The sequence below is a fragment of the Hetaerina americana genome, unplaced genomic scaffold (genome assembly GCF_022747635.1).
Source record: "Hetaerina americana unplaced genomic scaffold, ioHetAmer1.1.p SCAF_21, whole genome shotgun sequence".
Lineage (NCBI taxonomy): Eukaryota > Metazoa > Arthropoda > Insecta > Odonata > Calopterygidae > Hetaerina > Hetaerina americana.
The window spans coordinates 9759599-9780566 of NW_027286775.1; the positions used below are offsets into that span (position 1 = coordinate 9759599).

Here is a 20968-nt window from a genome sequence, read left to right on the forward strand (position 1 = left end):
TTTAAGTACCCTGCAAGCCACTGCTAGGGTGTGTGGCAGGAGGTGGATACACTCCACTACTTATGGACCAAAATACTTCCCCCCAAACGCGTTCACGCAATATTATTCTGATCCCTTATCGTTCGTGGCAAAAAATGACATCTTAAATCTATCAGTTCTACCCTTGAACTCTCTAATTTTATTGGCATGATCTCTCCCACCGTAGTACGATGGGGGCAATATAGGGCGTGTTCCGAAGGTAATGCAATTGAATTTCCGCGCCGCTCCTATTGGTCGGAGATGGATCCAAAAAATGTGCTGAGGTATAAGGACAGTACTTTGAAGAATATTAAGTGTTTGTGCAAATCTGTTCAATAAATTACCTAAAAAAATAATTGCATTACTTTGGTAACGCACCCGTCAATACATTTTCAACATCATCACTGCTAAAGAGACGTTCTTCCAATTCGTATGCTAGAGATCAAAACTGTGTACTTAAACCTTCGCTCCATAAGAGAGTACTCCTAATGTAACGTGCGGAACGAGGAATTTGAAGGCTCATCCCCCCCGCGCCGTGGAGAGAGGAGCGAGGGCAACTGGGATCTTACGTCCAACTGGCTGTAGGCAGGCAGGAGAAGAGATGGAATAATAATCTCCACAGATATCGAGCGTAGGGAGGAGCGGCTCCAGCGAAGAGAGCGTCTTCAATGATAAGGCTCGAAATCGATAAATAGGGTCAACAAAACGTTGAGCAGGGCTCGGAAGATATCCGTGGTGGTTTGCGTTCGCAGTGTGAACCTACTGGCAGGCAGTGACGAATAGAGATTGATAATAGGAGCTCAAGAAACCTTGAGTGCTGTAGATATACAGGGTGCGTTCCAAAAGTAATGCAATTATTTTTTACAAGTAATTTATTGAACAGATTTGCACAAACACTTATAATTCTTCAAAGTACTCTCCTTCGGCCTCTCCGAATTTTCTCCAGCGACTCTGCCATGAATGATACGCACCCTGGAAGGCGTCTTCGGGGACCTCTCGCAAGGTCTTCGTCACGGCTGATTGGATCTCTTTTATGGACGAAAATGGGGTTCCTTTCAGGGCTGCCTTAATCCGAGGGAACGAAAAGAATCCTGCTGGGGCGACGTCAGGACTATAGGGGGGAAAGGGGCAGCGTTTGCACCCGGTGTTTGGCCAGGAACTCGCGGACTCTTAGAACATTTTGGCAATCACCTTGGGCACGATCTTGGCGCACACTTTCCTCATCGCTAATTCTTCAGCAACAATGCGAAACACAACAATAGACGGCAAGTTCATGTCATTGGCAACCGTCTTGGTACTCAGTCGACGGTCAGAGTCCAACAATTGTCGAACACGAGCTACATTGTTGTCGGTTGACGGCCGTTGAGAGAGCGTTGTTCGTCGTGAACCTCTTCCCGGCCCTCTTTTAAAAGGCTTTTAACCACCTCGAAACTTGTGAGTGGGAGAGAGGAGAGTCCCCAAGTAAGCACCACGAATCATTTTGTTGGTCTCCTCTAGAGATTGTATTCAGTCTAGCACAAAACTTAGTCATCGCGAAACGTTGCTCGATCGTCGATTCCATTTTTTTCGTGACACGGTCTGCGCGCAGAGGTTGAAAATAACTGACGTCCTGCCGCTTCCATAGCTTGGAGAGCACTGAGACCGGTTTCTCGGCAAAGGTAAGCGTCCATCTCCACACCTACTCCAGGTAATTTAATCCAACTCCGACAAATAGGAGCGGCGCGGTAAATTCTATTTCATTACTTTATGAATATACCCTGTATCAGATGGACCAAAGGAGAAACGAGGTTGTTTGCGGAGAGGAAGTATGGGAAAGCCATGTGATGATTCCTACGAAGCGAGCAAACCAAAATGGCTTGGATATCCCTGAGACTCAATAATGAATTATTCAAGGATTTGACTGTTGACAAAATATAATATACGACTATAGTTGGTTCGACTACCTTTAAGGATTTGGGACTGGGTGATATCCCTAAAAGTACTGTAAACTCGCATATTCTCTCCCATTTAATAAATTTTGTAAATGAAATCAATGCATGAACCTGACACGTTGGACTGCAGTGAGGACGAGGGAAGTTGGGTGCTCTGTCCGTTCCGACAGAGCATTGGGATCATTTTTAAGTTAGATTGATTGCCGAATTGGATCACGTGCAGTGCAGAAGAGCGCTAGATTTGTAAAACGCTTTTGTGATAAACAAAGTAGCGTACCCAAAATTATTAGAGTCTTGAGGCTTGGAATCACTCAGTGGAGCAAATTTTAAATTGCAGATTAAATCTTTTGCATAAATTTGAAGGACATCTCTTTAGCAGTGATGTTGAAACTGTGTTATTACCCCCATCGCACTACGGCAGGAGCGATAATGTCAATAAAATGGGAGAGATTAAAGGAAGAACAGATATATTCAACATGTCATTTTCCCACCCCTTGGTTGTGTGGCAGGGGGTGAATGCACACCAGGCTAATTTTGACCCGAATATTTTTCCCGAATTGGAAAACGTTATTCTGATCCCTTATCGTTCGTTGAAAAAATGGCATCTTAAATTTATCTATTCCACATTTAATCTCTCTAATTTTATTCACATGATCTCGCCTACCGTCGAACGGTGTGGGTAATGGCACACGTCCAACGTCATCCCTGAAGATACATCCTTCCAATTTATGCAAGAGATTTAATCTGTAATTCTCTCACTTTTTGCACAATTTCATCACACATTGTGTTGTCGATGGGCATTCCTCATCGGTCAACCTCCTCTCTATCCTCCCAGGACATCCTGCGCAGAAACAGAAAGCCATCACTTGGGACATTTCTCAATCTCCATAAGCATCATTATCCAATGGCCATGGTCTCCCAACCCCAATTTCCCAAGCTAAATGCACAATTTGATCGCATATCATTGCTCCATGGAAAGTGGCAATCGTGAAAGTGGCAATTTACATAATTAAAAGTTATTTATTACTAGTTGAATAACGTTGTAAATCTTTCCTTTCGACCGCACAAAGGGAAATGCCGTCATGCCTGGGAAGACACTCGTTTCTGTAGCCGATAAAAAACACTAACGGAGATTATTACGTGGCCCTAGGCATCAATATACCCGTCGGCATCTTAACCCTGTTGAACATATGGCAGTGGCGTTAAAGGCGCTTTTTATGGCGCCCGATGTGATATTTTTTAAATTTGCTTTTAGCGCCTGGCAAGCCACCGCTAGGGTGTGTGTCAGGGGTTGAATACACACCAGACTAATTTTGACTCTACCGCGGTCGGATAGTATTAATCTGATCCCGTATCATTCGTGGAAAAAATGACATCTTAACTCTCGTATCTGTTCTACGCTTAATCTCTCTAATTTCATTGACATGATCTCTCCTACCGTAGTGCGATGGGAGTAAGGATACATTTTCAACATCACACATAAAATGACGCCCTTCCAATTAACGCAAGAGATTTAATGTGTAATTTAACCTTCGCTCCATTAAATGATTCCCAGCTTAGCTGCTCTAATATTTTGGATACGCTACTTAGTTTATCATGACAACATTTTACAAATCTGGTTCCTCTACGCTGCACGCGATCCAATTCCTCATTCAATCCAACATCCCATCTGGATCCCATAATTTACTAACAGCATCGTCTAAATGAGGCCTAACCAGCGAAAGATAGCATTTCTCTTTGACCTTTTGTCACATTTACCCAGTACTCTGATAATAAATCCTAATGTTTTGTTAGCTTGTCCAAATACTCCCCGTATATGTATGTTTCACTCGGGAGATGTCGTGATTGAGGGTAACTCCTCAGAGTATTTAATCCAGTCTACACATTCCATTTCGTTGTTCCCGATGCAGTAAGCGTTCTGGAGTGAATTGCTCATTTTCCCAAAATTCATAACTACGCACTTTTTTCAGTTTAATTCTAATTGCCCAGTCTCGCACCTGCGTTGTAAAAGCTTTAAGGTTATCTGATAAAGCTTAGGGATTACGGATTAAACGGTAAACCACTGCCGTGACGTCATAAACATAAACGCGACGAGTAGCTCACTCAATGTATCCCCCCGCGCAGAGAGGGGGGGAGGTGGTTGCTGGCTGCTTCAAACTTTTCGACACCCGGGAGAAGCGTTCCTCTGAATCGGACGCCCCACCCCGCCCCCGGGGGTTTAGAGTGGGGGCGGGGGGAGTTAGACGAGCGGCATTTGCATTTTCCGCGGCGGCGCTCGCATCTAGGCCTGCCGAACCATCAAAGCGCTCCCTCGCGCGGGTTGAAGGTCTAAATTGTTTTTGGCCACCTTAGCAATGGCACCCCCCCGCTCCCTCCAGAATCTTTCTCCATAGGCCGTTTAAACTAAAATTAGCGCGGCACACGAGAAGTCCCCAAGTCTTTGTAGTCCTTGGACGCCAGGGAATACTTATAAATGGGGATCCGTTGCAGAATGTTCGTGGATAGACACTCAGAAGGGTAGTGTTTTCGTTGGAAAGGGTGCTACCTATCTAGATACACGCGTGTCCGCCAAATTAACATACATGTAGACGTAATCTCCTCGTCCTTTCTTATTACAGCATAATGTAATTTAATTGGTTCCGAAAGGTTGACCACAAAACGTTTTACTCTCTTCTAATATCAACCGTTTGTAAACCTCTCTGGTGATTTGACATTATTAATTCCTAGTAGATTGAAAAGTGACAGGGCAGTACCTATTTGGTACGATTTTGAAGTGCGTGTACATGAAAACAGCAAAGATCGTGTTTTTCACTAGCGAGGGGATCACTCATGGACGAATAAAGTAATGAACGAAATGAAATAATGTACGGCTCATATCCAATAAATACGCGAACCGGTGCAATCTGGCGGCCATGACACCGACTATAGCCCACTAGTGGCGCTGGTTGCCTCTGAGACCCAATGAGCAGCCGTCTGTGCTTGGCGGATCGTCGAGCTGTGCGTCCGGTGCCATTTATGATGTCTGTTTCTGTTGCCCTTGTTTTTACTGTTGGTGGAAAATGGAAATGGACGAACTCACGGAGCAACGATCCAACATCAAGTTTCTTGGTGAAGTGCGTTGCAAGTTATGAAGATATTACTGTTGAAGTGTTGACAGCTGTTTATGAATGATAATGCTCTGAAGAAAACATCCCTTTTCAAGTGGATTAAATCAAACCGAAAAATCAAGAGGAAGCCGATCGGAAATTAAAGTCATGCTCCTGGTTTTCTTTGATGTGGAACAAAGGTGTTGTTCATCATGAATTTCTTCCTGAAGGACAAACAGTGTAACTGCTGCCGATAATTTCCAAGGGTGCTTTAAAATTGGAAAAGAAGATGGAATAAGAAGGCATAGCCTACGAATGGAGAGTGCTTGGAAGGGGACAAAATCGATGTGGGCTAAATTTTGCAAATCAAAGTTTTTATGGTCACAGTTCGCGTATTTGTTGGACAGACCTCGTGTAGCCATAAAACAGCTAAAGCGTTATCAAGGAAACATTGTCGCCAGGCTTTGACGAAATTCAGAAATAAAAGATTTAGGGAATATGTATACAATAACCCAAAATCTTTGTAGTCATATGCACTTGAGGGAGATAAAAACATATTATAGGCTCTGAATATTTTTTCCTTTCCTCTCCCATATGATTCCTAATTGTGGTTGTGAAATTTGCATTAAGAACTTATTTATTTAAGTCGTTGTTCTTGATGTGTCAATATTTTATTCTTTGACCAACTTTACTGGATCAGTCAACCCTTAAATTTAGTGCCCTGCAAGGGACCGCTACTTTGTGCGTCACACCCGACTAATTTTGATCCGAGCATTTGTATCCCTATCGCGGGCGGACAGCGTTATTGTGGACCCTCTTCGCTCGTGGAAACATGACATCTTTAATTTATCTGTTCCACACTTATTCTCTCTAATTTTACTGACGTGATCTCTCCTGCCGTAGTACGATGGTGGTAATAATACAGAGAGATTTGATCTGTAATTTAACCTTCGATAAAAACGTTTTAGAAGTCTAGCTCCTCTATGCTGCACGTGATCCAATTCGGCAATCAATCCAACTTTATGAGGATTCCATTTATAACACTACCATCATATTCTATAAATGAGGCCTAACCAGCGACAGATAAAATTTCTCATTTCAACCTTTTATTCACATTTAAACCCAGTACTCTTCTCTTAATTCCTGATTTTTTGTTAGCTTGTCCTCGCATTCTCCGTATCATATGTTCCACCGAATAGAGGTCGTGAGTAGGGGTAACGCCCTAGGGTATTTAATCGAGTCTACACATTCCATTGTGGTGTTCCCGATGCATCAGGCGTTCGAGAGGGACTCGCTCTTTTTGCAAAAATTCATCTCTTCGAACTTTTTAATATTCCATTTAATCCTATACGGAAAGAAAAAATATTTTCCATGCTTTCCTAGAAAGATCTCCGATGTGCCTCTCTTTCTCTGCTAGAAAAAGTAAAGAAAATGTTAAACAAATTGTGGAAGGCCTCCTCTGAAATGATGGAAATGAAAACTCTAAGGTGCAGATGCAAAAGAAACTAGTCGTATAATTTCCTTCCTAGGGGAGATACGTATAACCTCAAATTGAGTAGCTTCAGACATGATGTGGTGGAAGTCGAACATAATGAAAAACTGATCGAAGCACTTTTCCACTTGATGATTTTTTTTGTTTTACGACGGGGGATCGATGTGATACATCATCATCAGGTCCGATGATGATGATGTAATACATCGAAACGCGGTCGTAAAACAAAAAAAATATCAAGTGGGAAAGTGCTTCGATCAATTATTCATTACGTATAACCTCTTCGAGTACATGCGGTTGATCGCAAAGATTCAACATTAGACCCCCCATATTATTTCCAGGCCACCCCATTTGGCACGTTGGGTTACCCCACCTCCCGGGTCTAGATCCGCAATTGCCGCCCATCGGAGGGTGCGTTAGGGGCTCTCCCCCCCAACAGCCACACTTGCGGCACGAACCGACCCCTCCGAAGAGAGGGTGTCCGTCGAGTCGGGAGTGACTTTCAAATCCTTCGGCCTCCCTGACCACCACCCGGGTCGACTCAAGTGGCAGTTTCCGCCTTTTTTCCCCGAGCAAATGTCGCCCTCGAAAGTCGTATTTGGAACGTGTCGAAACCCTCTCTCTTCCCTCTGCTCCCACACTATTCTGCTGTCGCACACTGATGTCGTCGACGCTGAAATTTTCCCAAAATCCTTTTCAATTTACAGGAATGCTCATGTTGGCGTCAGCGATGTCGTCGACCGTGGATCTGAAGAGATTCTGAATTCCTTCAGGGAATTGAACTCGGAAGTGAAGTGGGTGGGTGGCGGCGTCGAGGGGGTTGATTTGACGCTCGCGATCTGCAGCCTTGTCCCCTTGAGGATTTATTGTGGACCTCTGTTTCGGAGCCGAGTGGAAGGCATCAATCAGAGGTTGCGTGCTTTCTGCAGGGATAAAGAGGAGTCCTTCGTTGACCTTCATCCGGTGATTCAATCCTGAGGGAATCAATCCCCTGAACCGTACTGGTGTTAATTACACGCCTGAGACCGCCAGATGTGTATTAGGGTAGAATTATTGAGCGCTTTTTAAGATTAAAGTGTTGGTCAGCGTGTTGGTCAAGTATTGTTAAACAATGAAGTATTATTTGCCAAATTATGTATCTTTAAATGAAGTGAGGTTCGGTGCTAGCAATAGTTCATTTAACACGAATCAGGTGGCATCGAACGGTAAATTTTGCAGGGGATTTAGTATTAATAAGAAGACGATCCTCTTTATAAATTCAAAGAATCGTATTATCAAGGAAACTTTACCTGTATTGATAGTTATTTGACGAAGTTAAAAAAATAAAGTCGCAGAATATCATCGCATTAATCAAAGCACCGGCGCAGATGTACGAGGGCGATTCGAAAAGTAAGGTCTCCTATTTTTCTTTTCATCAAAAATCATACTAATTCTCTACTTCGCGTACATCGTAGGAAAGGTTGAGCATTTAGCTATTTTTCTACATAGTCTCCTTGACGATCAATCACTTTACATCCTTGTAAGCAGCTTTTTAATACCGGCGTCGTACCTTTCTCCCGCCGCTTCCCTAAGCCAAATGACGACTGCTTCTTGCACTTCCTCGTCTGACTTGAATTTCTGTCCTCCAAGGTGTTTTTTGGGAGCGGGAAACAAGTGGTAGTCGCTGGGGGCAACGTTCGGACTGTAAGGAGGGTGGTCGATGATATCTTAGCCGAATTCCAGTTTGGTCCAGTATGGTTTCAGTTTTCCATGTCCTACTTTCCTCTTTTATAGACTCCTTCGTTGTCCGCTTCGTCTCTGTCCATTTAATATTCCTCGCCATTCTCCACTTCAGCGCCATGTTGCGCTGCAATTATTGAATGCCTCTTTCTAATGCGTACACTACCCCTTCCTGCCTGAATGCGCGCGCTCCATCCGGCGGTTGTTTCGTAACAATCAAAATAATTCCTCTCGGGTTACTTGGGAGTGACGTAAGTGAGAGAAACATGAAGCGGGAAGACTTGGTGACATTGTTGCGAGCGGTGGAGAAGACATCCGAAATGCTGAACGGAATCGTGATTTCCCCGCATGACTCCTTAGCTCTATCCACTGAGAATTGTCTTTCGATCGATTCCGAGCGCAACCTCATCCCCCCTTTGAACGTGTGTATCAGGGGCCTCAAGCTGAAAGAAACTTCCCCATCATTGGGCGTAAGGCGGCTTCGCTTAATTCCATATTATTTTGTTTTATGTGGCCGGGCTAACTTATTCGAATGCTGCCGAAAAGGCTTACTTTTTTAAAAATCTAATAGTATGTAGTATTGTCGACGGCATTGTTAGACATAGAAAAGGAACATGGCGTAGAGGAAGATAGCTTAGGTCCAGGTATACTCAGCGATGAGATAGAAAGGGCTTTAAGGGAGATGAAACTAAACAAGGCCGTGGGGGTGGATAACATTCCTGCGGAACTACTGAAAAGTTTAGGAAAATATGGGAGGAAGAGGCTATATGGGCTGATTCGTAGTATCTATGAGGAAGGAATCTGGCCGGAAGACTTTGTGAGATCAGTGTTAGTTCCTATTCCGAAAAAGGTAAAGGCTACATCATGTGAGGACTAAAGGACGATAAGTTTGATATCCTACGCAGCTAAAGTTGTTCTCAGGATCATAAACAAAAGGATAGAGAGTAGGGCAAATGATTACTTAGGGGATGATCAGTTTGGGTTTAGGAAGGGGAGAGGTACGCGTGATGCCATTGCAGTAATGAGATCGGAATCGAGAGGAATATAGAACACAACCAGGAAGTATTTCCGTGTTTCGTAGATTTCGAAAAAGCGTTTAATAGAGTGAATTGGGAAAAACTAATGAGTATATTGAAGAAAATAGGAATAGATTGGAGGGAAAGGAGGCTAATCCGCAACCTGCACATGTCTCAGACTGCTCAGGTGCGAGTGGGGAACGGGGAGTCCGGTTGGGCAGTGTTAGGAAGAGGTGTAAGGCAGGGTTGCCCATTATCTCCGTTGCTGTTCAATCTGTATGCAGAGGAAATGATTTAGGAGGCATGGGAAGAATTGGAGGTAGGAATGAAAGTGGGACGGGAATTCGTAAAATCAGTTAGGTTTGCTGATGATCAAACTTTAGCTTGTCAGTCAGCCAAGGGGTTGCAAGCATTGCTGAGTGAATTGGAAATTCAGTGCGAGAGGTATGGGATGAGAATCATTATTAATAAAACAAAGGTTATGCGATTTTCTAGAAAGAAAAAGTCTAACATTAACATTAGAATAGGAGGGCAAAAGCAGGTAGAACAGTTTACGTATCTCGGTAGTGTTTCGGACCAACACGGTCAAAGTAGTAAGGAGACGTAAGGAGAAGTATTGCGCTGTTAGGCAAAGAGGCTTTCACAAGGAGGAGGGAGTTGATGACAGGGACTTTGAGTAAGGATGTTAAGAAAAGACTCCTGGTTAAAACTTTGATGTGGAGAGTAGCAAAAGTGGGCACACTGGGTGGATGAGAGTTAAAGCGGAGCAATCTCTTCCTTCTATAGCTATTTGGTGCATCGGCTCGAGTATGTCGCCCGAAACCTTCTGGCAGAAATGGGAGTTGTCGGAGGGACGGAATAAGAATGGCTACCCACACACCCTCCCGACGCCGCGCCCGTCGCCTTTTGGGTGGGCGGCGAGGCGAGAAAGAACTCTCCTCTCTCAAACCCCCCCCCCCCTTTCCACCCCAAACCCTTCTCCCTCCCCCCTCCCGTCGAATAAACGCGCAAAGGGAACTGGATTTAGTTCTCTTTGAGTCTTCGGTCGAATCACGCCTGTCCATTTTTGCGTGTCATTTCCTTGTTGCCAAGGGCGGAGTTTTTGTTTATATTTTTATTTTTCAAACATGGTCGTTTAGCGGGCGGTGTGGTAGCCTGGTGAGTGGGACACTTGGATGCTTGCGGGGGGTTTCAATTCCGGTTGAGACTTCCTCGGTGGACCGTGGTCAAACCGAGAGCCGCCGCCACTTTCTGGGTTCTGGGCGAAGCAAAGGCGGAACAGGGGAATGAACTTGACCTCCTGACCCCCCCCCCTTCTGCACGCCTAAGGTGTTTTATAGTATCTTATGAGCTCTGACCGTTAACTATCAAACCATCCTTCGGGTCATGAGGTTGGCTGTCGTTTAAATTGGTGTACATTGAATTGGGATCGAGATGGGGCGGTGGCTAACGTGCAGGCTTTCCAACGAGAGGGCCCAGGTTCTCATCCTGGAGACAACAAATATTGGCTTTTCAGCGGTATTCCTATCCCTACTCGAGGTGCTTTGTGGAGAGCGCTTTGAGTGAGTACGCCGTCCGTCGGATGGGACGTTAAACTGCGAACCCCTTGGCGCCTTTCGACAAGAGTAGGCTAATACCGACTCCGGGTTTCTCTCCACCCTGCCTTTCCCATCCACCCCTAAGGGTTCAAATGTCCTTAGCTGTCGGTCGCTTCCCCCAAATACTACCACTACTGCTAGAGGCATTCAAAATGTACACTTCAGAAGGATGTAAGGCACATCGAGGTTTTAATTTCAGCTGGTAGACTGTTGTAAGAAACCCTTGTTACCCGGCCCTAGTTTGTACTTAGTAAGGAATATGCAAGTTATTAACATTACGACTGCTACACGTAATTACAACAGATTCGATGTAAAATATTACTATATTCTTTTGTACAAACACAATTGCAGTAAAAATATAAATACATCCAGGAGGTAACACATCGTACTTCCTGATAAGGGTAATACTTGTTATTACACGTTTATATATGTGCATGTACATTATGCGTACCTAACATTGGCTATCCAGCATAAAATTTTCTTTTGCGGTTTGAACACAGAAACAGTTGAGGGGAAGAACAATATGTTTAGGTACAGTATGGGAGTAAAAAAAGACCAGAATAGATTGAGAGTAGAACGTTATCATAAACAGTGGAACGAATAGCGCGAATGAGAAAAAACAACGAATTGAAACAATGCAAAAATTTCAGTGTGTTAAAAAATCTTTCGCCTTTACCAGGATTCGAACCCGGATCCACCGATGTCCGGTCGAATGCTTTTTTTAGCCAGTTAATCTACCGAGGCGTCCTCGGACTCTCCGAAATTTTTTGGGTGCTTTTTAAAGGAACAAGATGTTGTGACGAAAAACCGTGTACGATCCGAGTTCTAATCCCTCTCAAGGTGAATTATTTTTTTACAATATGAAATTGTCGCATTGTAAGGCAAATATAGCGGATAACTTAAAGTTCAAAGTTTCCGTCGCGGCATCTCCCGCAGTTTCTGGGAATTTGACAATGAGTTAAGTTTATTTAGAAGAATGTCTATATGTGAATCACGATGAATTTTTGGTACTTAAATTTATACTGCCGTAGAAATCCGGAAGACTCTCAGGCTGAGACAAAGGTTTTTCCATCCAAAGGTACGAGGTTGGACTGAAAAGTAATGCGCGCATGTGTTTGTCAAGAGCGCGAACAAAAACAAATGACGAGATCGGTCAAAAAGAACATTAATGCACAGTTATTAAGTTTCAAAATCATATATTTATTTTTCAACATAGTGACAACATTAAGGCTGCCCTTAATGAAATACCCATCATTTCATCCAACGTGTAACAAGTTTTTTCATTCCGTCATCGAAAAACTCTTCCGACTTTTCTCGAATCCACTTGGCTTATTGGCAGCTGCCTTTATATCATCGTCTCGAGGTGTAATGTGATTACCCTCGAGATGTGTCTCTTGAGTTGAAGAAAAACTAAAAATCGCAAGGCGCAAGATCGGAGGAACAAGGAGGGTGTGGAATCGGTTCAAAATTCATGTTTCGCAGAGCCTATCAAGTCGAGCGCGAGAGGAGTGTGGACGAGCGTAGCCATGTTGCAAGATTATTGGCGCCAGGCTGCCTTTAACAATAAAAACTCGACCAATATGGTTTACAATATGCTTTTGAGGGATTCGCCGCTCGTTTTGAATCAATTCTTCGACAAGTTTACGATGTACAGGTATATCGTCTATTTATATTTGTTTATCGTCTGTGGTAGTGATCGGACGTCCGCTGCGTGTTACATCAACAATTACGGCTTTTCCAGGCTTGCCAACACAAAATTTTACCGCCCATCGATTTACTGTAGGCCTATCAACATTATCGTCATCATAATTAGCCTTGAAACGACGATGGATCTCAATAGGGGTCACTTTTTCAGCAGTTAAATATTCGACAACAGCACGCCGTTTAACTCATGTTGACATGGCACTGAACAGGTGCGTCTCCATACTTCCGCTTCTCGAAATACACTGGATGGATGAAAAACCTCAAACCTGAGCATGCATGTGGAGAGGGAATGTCACTTCCACGTGCCACCAGGCGCACTTCTGAGGGTCATTTTGTTTGTGGTCTACGAGCATGTGTGCATTAGTTTACAGCCTACCCTCGCATATTTAACACTATAGGGTGGGTGTCTGTTTTTTGTGAACAAATCGCGCGAACCCCTCTTAACTCTACGACATTGATTTTAAGAAGATTTTGATTGGTCCAAGAATTGATTCTATTTGGATGACTAGGCTTCAACGGAGGAGGAGATGAAATGAACCTAGTATTATTATTATTACGCACAGAATGCAGTCGCACTTTCCAGTCTTTTGGCCTTACATGTGTGTGTGTGTGTGGTGGCGATTTAAGGATCGCTTCTGAATTCCGTCCGAGTCGTACCTTCGGATTTCCTCCCCAAACACCCCCTCCCCCTCTCGAGATATTTTTGCTTCCATTGTGCTCCTCTCTCGTCTGCCAGCTTCCTCCATGGCTTATTCCTGCGCAAACACGGAACTGCTGGCTCTCTCATGGCGACATGTTTTCCTTGCTCTTCGTTCAAGTCTTAGAGTCATTGTGACCATTGGCGCTTTTCATTGCAGTCCACGCTCAGGGCTTCTGCCTCCGATTTCGTTCGGTCCATGCCATTTCCATTTGAGCGCATTCCTCGCGCGGCAACCAAGCGCTCAAGTGATGAATTCTTCTTTAAATTTAGGGTGGCATGGTGGGAATAAATCCGCAGAGACCCGCGCGATTCAATTCTTTGCTGAGTCATTGTTTTTTCTCCGAGACAAATAACTTCGATACTTGAACATTCGCACTGTTTTCTTGTTTCGACGATTACGAGGGTAGGCTGTAAACTAATGCACACATGCTTGTAGACCACAAACAAAATGACCCTCAGAAGCACTCCTGGTGGCATATGGAAGTAACATACCCCCTCAACACCTAGCTCAAAATACACTGGGTGAATGTAGCGACTTCAAACCTGCGCGTGCGTGTTGAGGGGGAATTTTACTTCCACGTGCCACCAGGAGTGCTTCTGAAGGTCTTTTTGTTTGCGGTCTACAAGCATGTGTGCATTAGTTATCAGCCTACCCTCGTAATTACTGATGTGGTTGAATTCGGAATTGTATGCAGGAAGTAGTACTCTAATTGCTCCGTCTATTGGGGAAATAAGAAAAATTCAAGGTAATCGATAAGAATGCAACAATTTCAGAGTGTAAAAATCATTCGCCTTGACTGGGATTCGAACCCAGATCCCTCAACATCCGGTCGAGTGCTTTAGCCACCTAAGCTACCGAGGCGTCATCTTAAACTCTGAAATTTTGGGGCTTTTAAAGGAACAAGTTGTTGTGAGGAAATACCGTACATACAATGTCACAGGCATTCGTAGTCGTGCGCGAGGAAAAAAACCGTACAGAGGATGAAGGGAATACCACAAGAACGGAAAATTGACGGTTAGGGAAGGGAAAGGAAAAGAAGCACAAACGTTGAAGAGACAACGTTGGTTTACAAAGAACTAAGGGCATTTTAAATTTAACAGGGAGAAAAGCGAGGAATATGAAATAGGTCCTGTGTCACTGTTTAGGAGATTGTCTCTGTTTTTGAAAATTAAAATGCTCTCATAAGCGTCAAGTAAATTATTCGTAGTTTGTTTTAGGAGATTTAAATTGTTTTTGTCATGTGGTGTCCTGTTTCAATTAAATGCTGTGCCACACTGGATTTGTCTGGTTTCTTGTGTTTGTAGTGGGCGTAGTGTTCTTTATATCTAGTAAGAATGTTTCTGCGTGTTTGGCCTATGTAAGAAGCTTGGCAAGTCCCACAGTTGATTTGGTAAATGCCAGACTTCTCTGTTGTAGGTGTTTTGTCTTTGGTGTTTCCTTGGAGCTGTTTTAGTTTGCTGTTGTTGGTGTAAGAAATTTTCGTGCCAACAGTCTTGGAAATTATTTCGATGCCTCTGGTTAACTGAGGATAGAAGGGTAATTTAATGTATTTCTTTGTTGCGTCTTTTTTGTGTGTGGTGGCCGTGGAAATTAATTTTTTTAATTTGTGTTTCTTTAATATGCTGTCAATCAGTGATTCTTGGAAACCATTACGTTTGGCAATATTTTTAATGTATTCTAATTCTTTATTGTAAGCCATGGTTTCCAAAGGGACATTTATCATTCTGTGTATGAGAGAATGGTAGACAGCGTATTTGTGGCTGGGATGGTCAAAAGAATGTTTATGGATGTAGTTGTTTGTGTGTGTGGGTTTCCGGTATATGTCAAAAAGTAATTTATCGTTCGATCTATTGAGGGACAGGTCTAGGAAAGGGAGGATGTTATTCTTTTCGGTTTCAACCGTGAAATTGATGGAAGGGGAAAGACTATTGAGATTGTTCACAAAGTCATTAAGTTCGCCCTTAGTCGTATCGAATACAGAGAAGATGTCGTCAACATATCGTAAATAAACCGCGGGGAAGTAACTGAATTTTTCTTTAAAAGTGCACTCAAAGTGAAACATGAAAACATTGGCAAAGAAGGGAGAAAGTGAGTTGCCCATAGCAGTTCCAAACTCTTGTCTGTAAAATTTACCTTGGAACGTAAAATAATTTTGGTTCATCACCAAATTGGTGAGTCTGACATATTTGTCAATTGTTTTGGAATCTAAGTGAAGCGATTTAAGCCAGTTTTCCAATGCTTGGATGGCAATATGAATGGGGACACTAGGGAACAAGTTAGCGACATCAAATGAAACCATGATTTCACCCTCTGAAAAGTTATGGTCTTTAATTTTATTCACAAAGTCTACGTTATTCTTAACTGAGTGAGGGTTAACGAAGTTAAGGCTTGAGAATTGGGAAACCAACCATTTAGATAACAGGTAGGTGGGTGAATCAATACTAGAAACAATAGGTCTCATGGGGCAGTTTGTCTTATTGTCAGTTTGGGGAGACAATAAAGTCTGGGTAAAATGGGATTAGACACGTGAAGTTTGAATTTTGTCTTCTTATCAATAACAGTAGGACAATCATTTAGGACAGATTTACACTGGGACACAAGTTTGTTAATTGGGTTCTTTTTGACCTCAGAGTAAGAGCCGTTTGACAACAAAATACTGACTTTTTCAAAATATTGGTCTTTGTCCAAAATGACACACAAGTTACCTTTGTCAGCCTTGAGGTAAAAGCAATCTTTAGATCTTAAGCTTTTGACTATTTTAAAGTTACGCTTAGAATAAGAAGATGGGGTACTTTTAAATGACTTAATGTTATTCTTAATCTGCCTCTCACAACCTGTAACACAACTGTTTACGGCTATTGGAGTTTAACATTTATTATATAAAACATTTTGTGATTCCTAACAAAATGCAAAATCCAGCATCCTACTCTATATCAGGTCCCTCTTCATCTCTGAGTACCTACCTTCTTCCACCCTTCATCCCGTCCAACATCCCTATCCTGTTCCTTCCCTTTCCTCGTTTGCCTAACATTCTCCCCTCAATCACAGTCTTCAACATCCCGCTGCCGGTCAATACCCCCTTCAGCCACTTTTCCTGCCTCCATAGGATTTCATCCAACAAAACCCTCTCTTCGCCCACCATACCAATCACTTCCTCATTTGTTTTCCTTTCATTCCATTTCACCTTCTCCATTCTTCTCCGCACCCACATTTCAAAAGCCTCCAGCCTACGTCTATCCTCCTGCTTCAATGACCACGTTTCCACGCCGTACATAGCTACGCTCCATATCAAAGTTTTTACGAGTCTTTTCTTAATATCCTTACTCTACGTCCCCGTCATCTACTCCCTCCTCCTTGTGAAAGCCTCTTTGCCAAGCGCAATTCTTCTCCTTACGTTCCTACTACTTTCACCGCGTTGGTCCAAAACACTTCCGAGATACGTAAACTGTTCTACCTGTTCTAGTTTTTGCCCTCCTATTTTAATGTTTGGGTTAGCCTTTTCCTTTCTATAAAATCGCATAACCTTTGTTTTATTACTATTGATTCTCATCCCTTACCTGTCGCACTGAATTTCCAATTCACTCAGCAATGCTTGCAACCCCTTGGCTGACTGACGAACCAAAGCTTGTTTATCAGCTAAACTAACTCATTTTACGAATTCCCCGCCCACTTTCATTCCTACCTCGAGTTCTTCCCATGCCTCTTTAATCATTTCCTCTGCATTCAGGTTGAACAGCAACGGTGATAATGGGCAACCCTGCCTTACACCTCTTCCTAACACTGCCCAACCGAGCTCCCCGTTCCCCACTCGCATCTGAGCAGTCTGAGACATGTACAGGTTGCGGATTAGCCTCCTTTCCCTCCAATCTATTCCTATTTTCGTCAATATACTCATTACGTTTTCCCTAATCCACTCTATCAAACGCTTTTTCGATATCTACGAAACAGGCAAAAACGTTCGGATTGTATTCTCGTATATTCCGGTCGATTAGAGATCTCATTAGCAATGGCATCACACGTGCCTTTTCTATTCCTGAACTCAAACTTATCATCCCCTAAGTAATCATTTTACCTACTCTCTAGTCTGTGACTGTACAGGTTGCGGATTAGCCTTCTATCCCTCTAATCTATTCCTATTTTCTTCATTATACTCATTAGTTTTTCCCAATTCACTCTATCAAAAGCTTTTTCGAAATTTACGAAACAGGTAAATACCTCCTGGCTGTATTCTATATTCCTCTCGATAAATAATCTCATGACTGCAATGGCATCACTCGTACCTCTCTCCTTCCTAAACCCAAACTGATCATCCCCTAAGTAATCATTTGCCCTCTTCTCTATCCTTTTGTTTATGATCCTTAGAACAACTTTAGCTGCGTGGGATGTCAGACTTATTGTCCTGTAGTCCTCACATGCTGTAGCCTTCACCTTTTTCGGAATAGGAACTAAAACTGATCTCACAAAGTCTTCCGGCCAGATGCCCTCCTCATAAATACTACGGATCAGCCCCTATAGCCTCTTCCTCCCGCATTTGCGTAAACATTTCAGTAGTTCCGCAAGAGTGTTATCCACCCTCACGGCCTTATTTAGTTTCATCTCCCTTAATGACCTTTCTATCTCATCGCCTAGTATGCCTGGACCTAAGCTATCTTCCTCTACGTCATATTCTTTTTCAATGTCTAACTTTGTTGGTCGAAGTTCTTTATTATACAGTTTTTCTATATATTCCTTCCATCTTTCTTGGATCTTACCTGCGTCAACTACGAGGGTCATCCGGAAAGTAGTACCCGTTCGTGCCGCATGAAGTGCTGACGACGCGAGTAGCCGCTGGACGAGGTCAGATAGCTTCAGTGGCTTGTCTGCCTTCTCTGAGCCAAGTTGCGTGACGCTAGCATTGCCTGTGTTGTTTCTGTGATTGTTTACAATGTTTAAAAAAATTGAGAACGCCGCCAGTTGTGAAGTGAGGGCAGTGATTAAATTCCTCAATGCAAGAAACGTTCGCCCATGTGATATTCATCGCCAATTAAAGGAGGTGTATGGAGACAATGTAATGGACGAGTCGTCTGTTCGGCGGTGGTGTCGCAACTTCAACATGGGGAGGGGGAACACACACGACGATGAGCGTTCGGGGAGACCGTCTGTCATTACAGACCAACTGGTGAGCTCAGTTGACGAATTCGTGAGGAACGATCGGCGCGTCACAATTGATGACATCTGTGAGCATTTTCCCAATGTTTCTCGAACAAATGTTCATGAAATTGTTAAACACCATCTGCATTATGCAAAAATTTGTGCAAGATGGGTCCCTCGCGTATCTCAATGAGCTGGCGGCGAAGGACTATGCAGCAGGAATACAGAAACTTGTCACACGTTATGACAAATGCCTTAATTTGCTTGGAGATTATGTTGAGAAGTAGTTTAAAGTATCCTCTTTCAAATAAAATTTTTTATGTTTGTTAATATTTACTTTTGTGTCTTTATTTCACGAACGGGTACTACTTTCCGGATGACCCTCGTATTATCTTACCCGCCTTATCTCTAACTGTAAGCAGAGATATCCTTTCTTACTTCCCGATAAAGATTTACTTATGCTGTACAGCGCACCAATTTCACCCTTCCTCTGCAGACTTTCCTTATCCTCGCACTGCGTCTTCCAACAACGTTTTTTTCTTTATTTGTTGCCCGCCTCAATTTATTGTTTAGTTCTTTGTACTTCGTTTTGCCTAATTCTGTATTTACATTCTTCCATTTTCTCCTCTCCTCTTTGTAATCATCTCATCCGTGATCCATGGTTTCCTAGTCCTTCTCACGTGACGATTCCAATAGTGTCTTTCGCGGCTTTAGACAACCCTTTCTTGATACTTTCCCATTTTTCTTCTATAGTACTTAGCTCTTTACCATCCTCCATGATTTTCTCTACCGCCTGTTTGTATCCCTTCCTTTTCAAACCATTTGATGTTTCTACATTCCATTTTATAACTCGCCGCCCCTGCCTTATCTTTTTGAAACGGACGCTACATTTCATGACAACTAAATTGTGGTCAGAATCCGCATCCGCTCCCGGGAAGCTGTGCGAATTTATCACACTGCTCCTAAACCTGTATGTAACCAGAATATAATCTAGCTGATACCTTTCTGAGTCACCTGGCATTTTCCATGTATACCTGCGTCTTTTGTGGTGTCTAAACCAAGTGTTGATGATGACTAACCCTGTCTCCTGTAGAACTCGACTGCTTTCTCCCCACGGTCATTCCTCGTTCCTAAACCGTAGTCCCCCACCTCATGAGCTTCTTTTCCTTCGCCTACCGTCGCATGCAATCCCCCATCACTGTCAAATGTTTCCCTGCCGGAACACACGCGATTATGTCTTCCAACTGATCGTATATCCTATCGACCTCTTCTTCCTTGTGGTTGCTCGGTGGCATGTATACCTGAATAATAACCAAGTTCGTCGGTTCTACTTTTATCTCTACTGGTAGTATATATATATATATATATATATATATATATATATATATATATATATATATATATATATATATATATATATATATATATTGGCTGACACAATATAACACAAATAGAAAAGAATAGACACATTTAAAAGAGCACTCACACGGTAAATTGTTCGAGCTTTCGGCCCTCTCAGAGGCCTTCTTCAAGGGAGACTCTCTTGAAGAAGGCCTCTGAGAGGGCCGAAAGCTCGAACAATTTACCGTGTGAGTGTTCTTTTAAATTGTGTAGTGTTCGAGCTTTCGGCCCTCTCAGAGGCCTTCTTCAAGGGAGACTCTCTTGAAGAAGGCCTCTGAGAGGGCCGAAAGCTCGAACAATTTACCGTGTGAGTGTTCTTTTAAATGTGTCTATTCTTTTCTATTTGTGTTACATTGTGTCAGCCCATTATTGTGCCGCTCGTGTGAGTTTTTCCGTACAATCGTATGGGAATCGTAATCGGTGTATATATATATATATATATATATATATATATATATATATATATATATATATATATATATATATATATATATATATATATATATATATACACCGGAACACCGGAACTTCCCACTTGCCGGAGCATTTTATATATATATATATATATATATATAAAATGCTCCGGCAAGTGGGAAGTTCCGGTGTTCAAGTCCCGGTCTTGGAAATATTTTTGCGCTCGTGACCTGTTCGAGTGCGCCTTCCCCAACTCCCCTTTGTTCACCCATTCTATGTTTTCCTGTCCCTTGTATCTATTTCCATGTGAATGAATATTTGTTCGTCATACGACGGGATTTCGTGTTTCAAAGTGTGTGTTTGTGTGCGTGTGTGTGCGCGTGTGCGTGCGTTTGGTTGTGGATATATATATACTACCTTGATCAAAAAGTTCCCGGAATAACCACCGTGTGGCGCTCCCATCGTTCCGATTTGAGTTCTGTTTTATTTGTTAAATTGGTACATCTGTTGTTGATATTCCCTTTAAATCTTAGTGTCATAACTTGACATTTGCAAAAGTTACGTAGCCAAGAGTACATCTATCTCTGTGTGTGTTGGCGATTTTTTACAATTGCAGAAATGGATTTAAATTTGCAACAACGAACTTGTATTAAATTTTGCGTAAAAAACGGATTTAGTGGCGCACGGACGTTGGAAATGTTGGAAAAGTGTTTCGGCAACGATTCTCTAAAAAAAACGGTCGTTTACCAGTGGCACGA

The 20968-nt window shown here is 42.8% G+C and overlaps 1 protein-coding gene across 4 annotated transcripts in view; it reads left to right on the forward strand.

Annotated features, from left to right (window-relative positions):
- The window catches only part of LOC139688639 (uncharacterized), an 87789-nt gene that overhangs the window by 20517 nt on the left and 46304 nt on the right, over positions 1–20968 (forward strand). The gene's annotated exons all lie outside the window — the stretch shown is intronic.